Source organism: Triticum urartu, chromosome 3A (genome assembly GCF_056163025.1).
Source record: "Triticum urartu cultivar PI428250 chromosome 3A, HENAU_Tu73, whole genome shotgun sequence".
Classification (NCBI taxonomy): Eukaryota; Viridiplantae; Streptophyta; class Magnoliopsida; order Poales; family Poaceae; genus Triticum; species Triticum urartu.
This window is the reverse complement of record NC_141875.1, coordinates 54,819,921-54,829,397: the sequence shown is the minus strand read 5'-3', so window position 1 is coordinate 54,829,397 and position 9,477 is coordinate 54,819,921. Positions and strand designations below refer to the sequence as shown.

At 44.9% G+C, this 9,477-nt stretch overlaps 1 pseudogene; it reads left to right on the top strand.

Moving 5' to 3' along the window:
- The first annotated feature begins 5,215 nt into the window (after positions 1 to 5,215).
- On the top strand, positions 5,216 to 5,905 carry LOC147978483 (uncharacterized; annotated as a pseudogene).
- Positions 5,906 to 9,477: the final 3,572 nt, after the last annotated feature.

The following is a 9,477-nucleotide window of genomic DNA, read 5'->3' as shown; positions in this document are numbered from 1 at the left end:
TGTCGAATATCTCTTCCTATCAATACAATAACTGATATGTCTGTCATATGTACTGCATACTGTATGGTATGCAATCCACTTATCCAGGATTCTATGGTCTGAATTAATAATGTCTGTAGACTAGCAAAAGAGCCCGTGCGTTGCAACGGAAGAAAAAAACATAACACACGCTCTTAACTCAACAACCATCACTCAAGACCACAATAGGTCCATCTCCTTTATTTTTGCGAGGCATCATATTTGTGTTGCCGCTTATCCTCCTTCTCACCCTCGCCGGCGATGGCCTCGGTGTTCACACAAAACAATAAAAACACATGTGTTGAATATGGTTAATCCTAAGGCGTCTCTCTCTCTCCCTCTCCCTCTCTCTCTCGCTCGCTTTCTCTCACTCTCGCGATGAGAAATCTGTTATTTTCCCTTACGACATTTTTATAGGTATGCATGTGTACTTATCAATGTTTTCTTTTTCGTATACCGTTATAGTGGGGTGTTTATTTGCAATCCGGATAGCCGCCGGTATGAAAAAAAAGAATCTTACGCTATAAATTATAAGTTTGCTTCCATAACAATATTTTAAAAATATTTAACAGGTAAAATTAACATCATATTTAGATTCCACACATTTTTCTAATAAAATTTCATATATAATATGTCAAAATCGAAGTTAAATATACAAATAATTTAGAAAATCATTTGGTTTGACTCAAATATATTTCAAAATAATATTTAAAAATACTTAAAAATAATCTCATATTCAATATTCTACATATTTATCTAATCAAATTTCATATATAACATGTTCAAATTGGAGTTACGGTTTAAAAGATATGGATGATTTTAAAAAGCATTTGTTTGACTTAAATATGATCCGCGGATGAATTATCTAAAACATCAGGGTTTTTTTTCAAAAAATGTAAAATAACGGTTCGGGTGTGACTTAAATCTGGACGACGGGTTGATTTCAAGAAAAGACATGGAATTTTGTGTAAAATACAAAAATAACGATTCAGTTTAACTTTAAACAGGACTGCGGGTTGAACTCTCTGAAATAGAGGGACTTTTCTGAAAAATGCCATGACGGACGAAAGAAACCCAATTTACTTTATTATTAGGTAAAGATAACTCTTCAAGAATTATAATGGAGTATCTTGTAGGTTCTCTTGATCTTTAAAAAAAAACTTTTTACCTGGAGCTTCCTGTCGAATATCTCTTCCTATCAGTACATATAACTGATATGTGTGTCATATGTACTGCATACTATATGGTATGCAATCCACTTATCCAGGATTCTATGGTCTGCATTAATAATGGAATTTGTATTACCAGAGGTGTTATTTAAGTGATATTTTTCAGGTTTGGTATCACTTCTGTCCTTGGTAGGAGCTTTTTGACCAGGGCACCATTGTACAAAAGGTAATAACTGAGAATACATGGGCAATGTAAAATTTGCAGTATGATATTTTCAGGCAGTAGTTACTCGAGTGTCGACTTTTTATGTATCCTTGTTTCACTTTTTTTAGATTTAATGATTTATCCAGCTCTACACACTGCATGCACATCCTGAGCAGGTTTCCATTAACCTATGTTTACAAACTTTGCTTGAGTTTAGTGGGAAGAATCTCGGTATCAGGTTAGGAGGGATTAGAATACTTTGTTACTTTGTGCTGTATTCGCATGTCTTAATCAGATTATGATTATCTACTCTACATGGAGATTATTTTGAGTGACTAGATTAAGCAGAAATTAATACAGGCGGGTTTACCTACTGCCGACGGTGTCCTCCCGGTGAGGTGATGGTTGCGCTGATCAGTACAACGCTGTCCCAAATTTTCTTTCGGTGCCTTCACTCCGTTCCTTCCTAGTTTGCAGATGATCGGCTGTTGTTCAATCCTTTTCTTCTGCTTATAGTTAACTGATAGGACTATTGGTGAGGGCAACAGCGGAGTAGATGGGCTGAAGTAGGAGGCGGCGACAAATGGTGAATTCATGCTCGGTGAGTGCTTTGCTTGGATCAATTGTACATACCCTCTGAGATTTTAGATTCATAGTAGTTGCTTCATCTTATGTGATGTGCTGAGTTATGTACATGAATGACACTTTCTGGTTTGACAATGCGGAATTAGTTATTTCTCTTGATAGGACGTGTATGAATGTGATACCTACTTGAATTGTAAAAGAGTCCTGGTAAAGGTTCCAAGAGCATCTGTTTTGTTTGGGAAGTTCATTTTCTTGCCAACCTATAGTTGACTACCTGCTGTGATTTTATTCCACTAGCAAAAGAGCCCGTGCGTTGCAACGGGAGAGAAAACATAACACACGCTCTTAACTCAACAACCATCACTCAAGACCACAATAGGTCCATCTCCTTTATTTTTGCGAGGCATCATATTTGTGTTGCCGCTTATCCTCCTTCTCACCCTCGCCGGCGATGGTCTCGGTGTTCACACAAAACAACAAAAAACGTGTGTTGAATATGGTTAATCCTAAGACGTATCTCTCTCCCTTTCTCCTCCCTCTCCCTCTCTCTCTCTCGCTCGCTTTCTCTCACTCTCGTGATGAGAAATCTGTTGTTTTCTCCTGCGACATTTTTCAGAGGTATGCATGTGTAGTTATCGATGTTTTCTTTTCCGTATACCGTTATAGTGGGGTGTTTATTTGCAATCCGGATCGCCGTCGGTATGAAAAAAACGAATCTTACGCTATAAATTATAAGTTTGCTTCCATAACAATATTTTAAAAATATTTAACAGGTAAAATTAACATCATATTTAGATTTCACACATTTTTCTAATAAAATTTTATATATAATATGTTAAAATCGAAGTTACGGTTTAAAAGATACAGATAATTTAGAAAATCATTTGGTTTGACTCAAATATATTCCAAAATAATATTTAAAAATACTTAACAGGTAAAAATAATCTCATATTCATATTCTACATATTTTTCTAATCAAATTTCATATATAACATGTTCAAATCGGAGTTACGGTTTAAAAGATATGGATGATTTAAAAAGCATTTGTTTCACTTAAATATGATCCGCGGATGAATTATCTAAAATATCAGGGTTTTTTCGAAAAATGTAAAATAACGGTTCAGGTGTGACTTAAATCCGGACGGCAGGTTGATTTCAAGAAAAGACAGGGACTTTTGTGTAAAATACGAAAATAACGATTCGTTTTAACTTAAAACAGGACTGCGGGTTGAATTCTCTCAAATAGAGGGACTTTTCTGAAAATGCCATGACGGACGAAAAAAACCCAATTTGCTTTATTATTAGGTAAATATAAAGATAAATATAAAGATTATGCTTATGTAGGTAAGCTTTCATCTATAATGAAATCTTCCATGGGACTTTGTTTTCCTCAGCTTTAATGAAATCTTTTAGTATGACACCAATGCAAAAAACTAGCTTTTCTAATAATGCAAAAAACAAAATTGTTGGGTATATAATAGAGCCTTTTGTGAACATGACTTCTAGGTAATGTGCAATCTCCTTTTTTGTTCTGCTATACCGGTGCTGCACTGACTATGTTGGCCCAACTTGAATTTGACAGTTTATTTTGTTTTGTACTGGTCTGAGTTTTTTTTCTTTCGAGATTGAACTGGTCTGAGTTTTATGGGTTCTGTGTCTTGCTTCCTTGATGGTACTAAATTTTAATATCTGCGCAACAAGCCTTCTCCGCCCATATAAAGGAAATGATATCTCTTCCTAAAGAAATTAGATTGATTTTGAGAACAATTGAGATCCCCAAGTAGAAAAATAATGTCTTACATAGGTACGACGGCGATGGAACGAGTACCAACATGTGGATATAACCAAGCAACTTTTCGGCCAGATTCGGGCTTCTGCGCCATTTGTCTCAGTTGCAATGAGTGTTGGAATTTCGAATGTGTTTGATTAATCACATATGATATTATCAGATTAGTATAGTGACTAATTCTTGCTGGTGGTTTTAGTGTAAAATAGGTTGTTGAATTAAAGAATATGCTAATCCGTCACTTGCTTCTCCTTGTTTGCAAATAGTTTCGGCTTGACGTGGTTATCACTTGAGCGGCTATTTCTTTTTCCAACTACAGTGCCCTTTCCTTAATGTTTTTTTCCCCTCATGGTCAGCTTGCTAGAGGCGTACCTGCAAGCTTGATGGTGCCACTGCCTGCGTCAAGGATGGCATCGGCCAGGCACTCTTTTGGGTCATGGAAATTGGCTTCTGTTTCTTGTTCCCACCAGTACAAATGTATGGTACTTCCTTCGTCCCGTCCCATAATGTAAGACATTTTTTGACACTACCTTATATTATGGGACGGAGAAAGTAATTAATACTCAAATAGAACACTTTTTTCTTTCATGTCTTGCGTCAGGGACACGACAGGTAAAATCTATTCAAAGTAATCAAGCATGAAGCTGGAGGCTAAGAGCATCTCCACTCCCCCTCCCCCCAACAGGCCCCTTTAAGGCCTTTTTCTTATCGTTAGCGTGAAAAAAACGGCTCAGTCGCGCTTTCAGAAGTTCATTTTTCGCCGGTTAGGGCCGAATTTAGCGTCGGTGGATCCAAGCCGAACCCGACGTGCTGGGGGCGCCAGAGAAAACATTTTTGACGCAAAAGCCTGATGGACCCGCCGAGTCAGCGACTAGGCGCGTTCTTCATCCTCATCGCCTCGTTTTCCTGTGGGGAATCAATGCGAAGGCTGCCGCCGGTCAGCCTTCCATTGATTCCTCATGGGTGACGCAGTGAAGGCGTCGACGCGTGTACCGCCCCCTCCTGCCACACGTACGCACGACTGCCGCCCGCTCGCCGCCCACAGGCCGCTATAAAAGCTGCCCCTCCCTCGCCGGTGGCCGCACACACAGCCCCTCTCCCCCTTTCACAGAAGACGCCCCTCTCGCCCTATCGCCGTCGACGCCCCTCTCCCTTCTCTCCCAGCCGACGTCCCTCCTCCGACGACCATGGCCGAGCGCTACCCCGGCGACAGAGCGGCGGTCAATGGCATCGGCCGCCACCACCCGCACGAGGACGAAGCCCGCCTCCTCTAGGAGGCACACTACCCGGTGCCGTTAGACATGCGGGTGCCGGGCTCGTGGAGGCTCAGCGCCGGCGGAGTCCCGGTGCCGCCGCCGCCCACCGCCGCGCAGAGATCGCGCGCATGAGATCGTCGTTGCCGAAGCACGCGCGACAGCACCCGAGGTACGCCCCGACAACCACACGCCGTGGATGGCGTACTTCGACGGCCGCCACGCCGACCAGCTCCCCTCCACGAACGGCGTCGAGCCCCACGGCCGCCTCAACGCCGACGGGCGGCGCCAATGGTGGGGCATCCCCGGGCGCACGCTCGAAGCCGTCCTCGAGCACATCGAGGGCAGCAACTCGCTGCGGTTGGAGTACCGGGTGCCCCTCCTTCTCTCGCCTCCGCGACAGCTCCTAGATGCCGAGGCGAATGAAGACGACATCCTCGTCATCGTCGGGCTCCCGTTCCTCCGGGTCGCCGGCGCTCCTCCCCATCAAGTCAGAGCCACGGGAGACGCCGCTCGGGCGACGCACCCGCGGCGGCGCCCTCGTCATCAACCAGGATGGTGTCCCTTCTCCTCCCGCCTCGTCAAGCCGAAGACCGAGCCGGGGCTGCTCGCCGTGAAGGAGCATGAGGCCATGGCCGCTGACGAGGAGACTGGCCTGAAATGGGCGCGGGACGACTACGTCTGGCAGGAGATGGAGCGCCAGCACCGCGCCCTCAAAGAGATCGCCGCCCGGCGCCGCGGCTGCTACGAGGGCGGCATCGTCATCCTCGACGACAGCGACGACGATGCACCCGGGCCGTCCAACCCCCCACGCATCGGCGACACGGGTCAGGGGTGCAACAAGGACGGCGGCGACTACAACAACTTCTACAGGCTCCTCGGCATGTAGAAGGTTGAAGGCGGCGGGCGGCGATGGTAGCGTAGTAGTAGTAGTAGTAGTAGTCGTCGTCGATGTTTTTAGTTTGTTTTTAAGTTATGTCTTTAATTTGTACAAATATCGATGAAATGCCTAAATTTTCTTCAAATTTGTGTCGTGTTTGGCCGAATTTTTAACCGAGTTTGGTTTTTAAAAAACGGCGTCTAGGGCGACCTCGGGGCGGCGGTTGGGAAACCGACCACCCACACGCCCATTTTATCGCCAGTTGCCCCAGGCGACGCCACTTTAAGCCACTGGGGAGCCGAACGGCTGGAGATGCTCTAAGCTAGAAAAACCGTGGATTGGATTCACCTGTATGAACCTATACGGTAAAATCAAGTGACAAATAATACCAATATATATAAGTTCGTGTTGAACTACCAACATTTGTTGTGTTCATTCGATCCCAGTACGATTACAAGTTTACAACTATACCAGCTCCTAACATAAAGTCTCCACTCAAATATTTTCTTTGGTAAAAGGTACTATTCCCTTTGTTCGGAATTAATTATTGCATAAATGGATGTATCTAGCTGAACATATTTTAGTTCTAGTCACATTCATTTTTATCCATTTATGTGACAACTAATTTGAGACGGAGAGACTATTTTATTAGCTTAAAACATTACATCGAGACAATACAAGTATATAACTTCAAGAGTACACACCCGGCCTTGTAACATTAAACCCCTCTTTCAATATGACCCGTCAACCGGTAACATCGACACACACGGCGATGGCGGTGCGGGCCTAACCAACGTATGGAGTGCCGGCAACGCTGCCAGTCCCATCGAAGAAGACACGGACCCGCTCTCCGTTGAACCCAGGGGCCACGCTGGTGCCGTATGGGAGCACCTCGATGGCGACGTCGGGCCTGTCGGTGCCGACCTGAGTCACGGCCTGCGTCGCCGGCCAGCCCACCACCTCCGGCCACGACGTCTTGGCGGTGCTCATCTTCTGTTCCTCCTTTTCTCCTCGCTCCTGAGATCAATCTGCAGCACAAATGCACAATGTGTTCAGTCGTGAACGTTTAGATGGACACAGAGTAGAACAAAGATTGCAAGAGGGGATGCATGTACGTACGAGCTAGGTAGAACTACACGACTGCTGGATGAGCTGCTGCTTGACTTGTGCTGTGACTATGTTAGATATGGATGATACTTATAGGGCAGCCGGAGGATGATACGGTGTGCACAGGGCATGTGCCGCCGTTGCCGGAACCTTGGTTTTGTCATCCCCTTGTGTGCTGTGACTAAGTCTGCGAGGCCACATGTGTTCGAAAAATGTTATTAAGGTACCCCTTGTGCGTTTGGATCTATAGCAAAAACTATCCTAACCTAACCAACCAAGAATTGGTATTTGGTACATGAAATGTTTTCTAGCTTTTGGTCTGTTATTTCAATTTAAAAGGGAGTTTGATGCTTTTGGTACATCAAACTCCTAGCAAAAACTATCCTAACCTGCATGGATTTTGTCCTCCTTGAATTGTCGCTCTGCCGGGCTTGTTTTATTTTTTGGGGGCAAATGAGAGCCTCCCTCTCCGATTTCATTTAAAGAAATCATATGGTCTTAGGCAGACTACATACCCCAACCAAACTACCACTACTAAGTTGCTGAGCCTGACAGAGTGGATAAAGACAGAAAATCAAGTTTTGTATGTAGTTTGGTTGTCTGCATTCCCCAGTATGAATGAACAAAAACACACGAACGAGTGTTTGGTTGCAAGCCCTTGCTACCTAGATGCAAAGTGGTGCCGTTTGGTTACATATAACACATGTGTTGTGATAACCTCTTGTTTGAGTGGTGAGATTTGATACGTCTTCAATGTATCTATAATTTTTAATTATTTTATGCTATTATATTATCATTCTTATATACTTTATAGCCAACCAAGGATTGGTATTTGGTACATGAAATGTTTTTTAGCTTTTGGTCTGTTATTTCGATTTAAAAGGGAGTTTGATACTTTTGGTACATCAAACTCCTAGCAAAAACTATCCTAACCTGCAAAGATTTTGTCCTCCTTGCATCTGTTGCTCTGCCGGGCTTGTTTTTTTTTTTGGGCAAATGAGAGCCCCCCTCTCCGATTTCATTTACAGCTCGTTTGGCTCCTATGATTTAATTTCATTTGGCAGAAATCAAGTGAAATGAAATCTCTATCAGATTTCATTTGGCAAAATCCAGATTCCAAATCCAAATTTTAAGTTTGGCTGTCACTATGATTTTGAGAAGAAATCCTTACCAACAACAAACTTTGGCCAATTGGATCCCGCGACAAGGCTCATTACGACCACTGGGTCAAGTGTATATGGCGGGCATAACTAAAGTGGCTGATTTGTTGAACGAGGAAGGTTCAGGCTGGGATGTGCACAAGATCGACGCCATGTTCACCCCTTCAGATGCTGATGATATCAAACAAGTAGCTGTGGGGGGTGTTGGAGCCGACGACTATTTGGCTTGGAATGGTACAAAGAATGGGGTGTTTAGTGTGCGATCGGCAATACCATTTGGCGGTCTCACTGAAGCGTGTGAGGACTGGACAGCCAGCCTCTTCATCTTCGGTACAGGACCACAGTGGATACCTGGGCTTGTGGAGCACAAATGCACCAGGCAAGGCCAAAATCCATGTCTGGAGGATGATCCGCAATGGCCTGGCTGTGGGTCATGAGCTGCACCGACGTCGGATCAAACCGGGGGTGTTCTGTGTGGCCTGCGGTCGTGAGGAGACGGTGTTTCACAGATTCTGGGCTTGCCCACACTCCTCCCAGTTTTGGCAGATTTTGTCTTCAGAGAAGGGCGTTGCGGTGGCAGCACCACCGCTTCCTATGGACTCCCAGAAGGCAGTCTCGAGCTGGCTGCTTTCTTTCTTTGCAGGTGCAAATGAAGATGAGAAACAAGCTATGATTCATGCAACGTACGGGTTGTGGCATGCTCGTAATGAAACACGAGATGGAAGAAGGATTGCTCATCCACGTGAGGTTGTCGAAGGTGTCTACTCACACCTGGTGGAGTGGAGAGATGTTCATGCTGTGGAAGCAAGGGCTCCGAAGCCTCGTCAGGTGCAGAAGTGGGAGGCCCCGGCGCCGGGCTTGGTTAAGGTAAACTCGGATGGAGCTGTCTCCAAGCAGAGAAACTCGGGGGGCAGGGGTGCGGTGCTTCGAGATCATGGTGGAGCTTTCAGAGCTGGGGTATGTCACTTCTTCCCTAACATGGCGGTCCCTGAAGCCTCTGAGATTCTTGCTTGCCAGCGGGGTGTGCATTCTTGCTTGCCAGCGGGGTGTGCAGCTTGCTGTCGAGCTTGGTGTTCAGCGTATACACCTTGAGCTTGATAGCATGGCTGTGGTTCAGATGTTAAAACAACCTGGACGGTGCCTGAGTGCTGTTGGCCCGTGGATTCAAGAGATAAAGGAGCTGCTCAACTCTTGCTTGGAATTTCGTGTCGAGTGGGTGCGTCGTTCGGCAAACGTTGCTGCTCATAAATTCGCTAAAGTAGGTGTGGGTGATGAGCTATGTAAGGTGTGGTTAGGGTCTCCCCTGACTTTGTG